This window comes from Elephantulus edwardii, unplaced genomic scaffold, assembly GCF_000299155.1.
Source record: "Elephantulus edwardii isolate Elephantulus edwardi_28Jun2011 unplaced genomic scaffold, EleEdw1.0 scaffold00060, whole genome shotgun sequence".
In the NCBI taxonomy this organism is placed as follows: Eukaryota; Metazoa; Chordata; class Mammalia; order Macroscelidea; family Macroscelididae; genus Elephantulus; species Elephantulus edwardii.
The window spans coordinates 1,729,761-1,733,425 of record NW_006399810.1 but is presented as its reverse complement, the minus strand read 5'-3'; the positions used below and the strand labels follow the sequence as shown (position 1 = coordinate 1,733,425).

General features: G+C 44.5%; 1 pseudogene; it reads right to left on the bottom strand.

The window, feature by feature from the left end:
- Positions 1 to 1,299: 1,299 nt before the first annotated feature.
- Positions 1,300 to 2,771, bottom strand: LOC102851263 (annotated as a pseudogene).
- Between the last annotated feature and the right edge of the window lie 894 nt (positions 2,772 to 3,665).

Genomic DNA, 3,665 nt, shown 5'->3' with positions numbered 1-3,665 from the left:
TTGATGCTGGTGAGCTGTGGTGCTGCAGAAGAGTGTTGAATATACCATGGACTGCTAGGAGAACAAATAGGTTTGTCCTGGCGAGGGTGAAGCTGGAATGCTCCTTGGAGTCAAGGATTCTGGAGCTTTGTCTGACATACTTTGGGCATGTTGCAAGGAGGGACTGATCCCTCAAGAGAGACATCATGTTTGGGAGAGTGGAAGGATGGTGCAGGAGAGGAAGACCATTGATGAAATGGATTGATTCTGTGATTGGGGAGGTGGGAATGAGTGTGTTGGAGACGGTAAGGTTGGCACAGAATAGAGCAGCATTTAGGGGTCTTGTACGCGGGGTCGCTATGGGTAGCAAGCAACTCGATGGCACATAACAACAACAACAACAGCACCAAATATCTGACTCAAACAACAACATTAGCACCAATGTGTGATGACCCTTGTTTCCTCAGAATTCAATGAGTCTGTTTTGAATGATTTTAAAAGTCTCATATATACAGACCTGGATTTGGATTTCCCCCTAGCCCTAGGCCAGGGAGAAGGACTCAGATTGCCTGTGTCCACTCTGCGCCCAAGCTAATTGCCTGCCCAAATCACCTGTGCCCTCCCAAATAAGCTGTGCACACCAGAATCGCTTGCATACATCCAAATCTCCTGTGCTAGAACCTGTCCAGAGTGCCAACATCATAGAGGAGTGGGCAAGAAATAAGCAGACAGACGGGCCAATGGCTCAGCCATCTTACCAGGGTTGGCTGGGAAGAAGTGAGGGAGACACTGGCGGGTGAGGAGTGGGAACAGAGCTGGCAGGATGGGGCAGGAGGGAGTGGACCAGGACACACTCAAGGAAGAAAGGCAAAACCAACACTGAATTTGAGTATAATGGGGAAAGGTCTTTCATCTGGCCTTTTGGGTAAAATTCTTGTCTGTCAGATATTGCTCAAAAGCAGAGTATCCATATTAAGAAGGACTAGACAACCCCTTCTGAAATAAAATGCCTTCAAAAATTCTCCGTGTAACACCACACACTTAGATTAGGCTAGCAGACATGGAACCAGAGGCTGAATCCTCAGGTTAGGAATCAGAAAGGAGGAAGAACAATGCAAATGGACACTAGTGATTGGAAAGTGCAATGTGAGAAGTATGGATGTAGGAAAATTGGACATTTTGTTGTTGTTGTTGTTGAGAATGGTGTTTATTATCTAATAAGTCATGAGAGAAAAAAGATTTCTGTGATTACATGTAAACTGTGGTAAGTGCAGAAAGTTACAGGTAAGGAGGAGAGTGGAAAAGCCAGTTACGATGTGTTTATGTGAAGGTCACACCAGCTTTGTTGCACACCTTGAAGACTTTGTCAATGGCATTGACATAGGCAGCAGTTCTCAGTCCAACCTCAGGTTATGCTTCATGGCTGTGTGCATGATTTGCCTGGCAGAACATTCCATGGATAAGCAAATCCTGAGTGCACAATATCTTTCTCAGATACACCTGATATTCTGTCTTGGAACTCTGCTGTGGATAGTTCTACCATGTTTTCCAAATTTCCTTTTTAAACTCTTTTGAATAGACATGAGCAGGTGGTAATTAGAGTCCCTTTCCTATTTGAAAGTCAGATGACCATAGCTGACATGGTTGAGATTCTTCAACCATTCAAAGGAAGAGACTGTCACTTCATATTCAAGTACAGATCAGGAATCACCATGATGTTCCTCTCCAGGAAAATCTTATCAACTTTTGGAGTTGTGGGTCCATTGGCACCTTCAGCAATGTTCTTGGCTTTGACCCTGGATGGATTGGATTTGGTCAATTGCTTCTCATTAGTCGCTGGGATCAATATGTCACAATCAGCTTCCAAGATGCTCCCTTCATAGGGCTTTGCCTTTGGGAAACCCAGAATTGATCCATGATGCAATTTGAAGTCTTCCAGTTCCTTTGGATCAATATCATCTGGATTCCACATGCTCCCATCAGATTCCCCAACACCAACACATTTAGCACCAAAGCGATGTAAGTATCTCATAGAGTGCAGGCCCACATTAATTACCAAAGCCCTGAACAACAAATGTTTTATCTCCAAATTCTGGTGTCATTCCCAAAATGCTTCTGTATGAAGCTTCATTGATGAGTTTTCAATCCCATGGAAAACACCAGGACCAGTAGCAGAGATCTGTCCATGGATACCACCTCAATTGATAGGTTTACCAGTAACATGCGTTAATGTCATAGTGCCCTATGGTACTGGCATAGGTGTCAGCTATCCAGCACATCTCCTGCTCACCTGTGCTCATCTCAGGGGAAGGCACATCAATGCCAGGACCAATAAAGGCCTTCTTTGCAAGCTCCATGGTGAACCTCCTGTGATCTTTTCCAGTTCATTATGGGTGTAATTCTTGGGGTTGATTTTCACACCAGCTTTAGCACCCCCAAATGGAACATCAACCACTGCACATTTGTATGTCATTAGAGAGGCCAGGGCTTTCACTTCATCCACACTCACGTCGGTGCTGTAACGGATGTCTCCCTTGCAGGGCGAGCGGTGCTGGCTGTGCAGGGTCCAGGTAGCCCTTGATGACTTCTCAAGAGCCATCGTCGCGCAGGATGGGGAAGGTCAGGCTCGGCACATAGTTGCAGTTCTGCTTCTGTTTCTCACAATCCCGGGTCCTCAGGTCCTCCGAGAGCTTGTCCTCCACGATGCTGGCGCCGCAGTCCAAGAAGGCCTCCACCATCTTGAAGAAGTTGGGGTCACTCTCGCGGTCGGTGGCCACCTCGCTGTAGTGGCTCCAGGAGCAGAGCTCAAGCCAGGGAAGAGGGGTGGTGGCCGGTCCGGCCCTGGACAGCAGCAGCACTTCGCCTAGGCAGCAGTACACAGCAGCAGGCGGATGAGAGGTGGCACGGGTGCGGACTGGAACAGAGGGAGCAAAATTGGACACTTTTAAGGAAGAAATAGAATGCATAAATATTGACATAGTAGGCTCTGGCAAAATGAAATGGATTGACATAATGAATCAATCATATGATCTACTATGCTGGCAATGAAAAGGTGAGGAAAAATGGGGTCACATTCAGAGTTGAAAAGACTATTTCTAGATCCCATCTTGAAATACAATGTTATGAGTGACAGGATAATATTGATGCACATACAATGAAGATCTGCTAATACCACTGTCATTCGAATACATGAATAATGAAGAAAAATTAATAAAAATACAATACAAAAAACATGTTCACAAAACAAATATATGCACCAACAACCAGAGCCAAAGAGGAGGAAATAGATGGTTTCTACAAACTTTTGCAGATGGAAATAAATAGAACAAGCAACCAAAATACATTGTTTTTTTCTCTACTAGTTTATTTACAAAACTCGAATACAAATTCAAAAAAATTCTTTCCATTTCCCTCACCCCCACACCCATCAAGTTGTACAACCCAATGATTAATTCCCCTCTCCCTCTGCACATCCACATCCCTCTGCTTCCAGCCTCTCCTACCCCTCCTGGATCCTTATACTTATTCTACAATAACTGTTTTATACAATATTTATCCTTATGTGACTTAGTTCACTCAGCATAATGCTCTCCAGTCCCTCCCAAGTTAGATAATAATTTACAAAGTTATTGCACCTGTGTTCTGCATAGTATTCCATTGTGTGAATGTACCATAATTTCTCAATC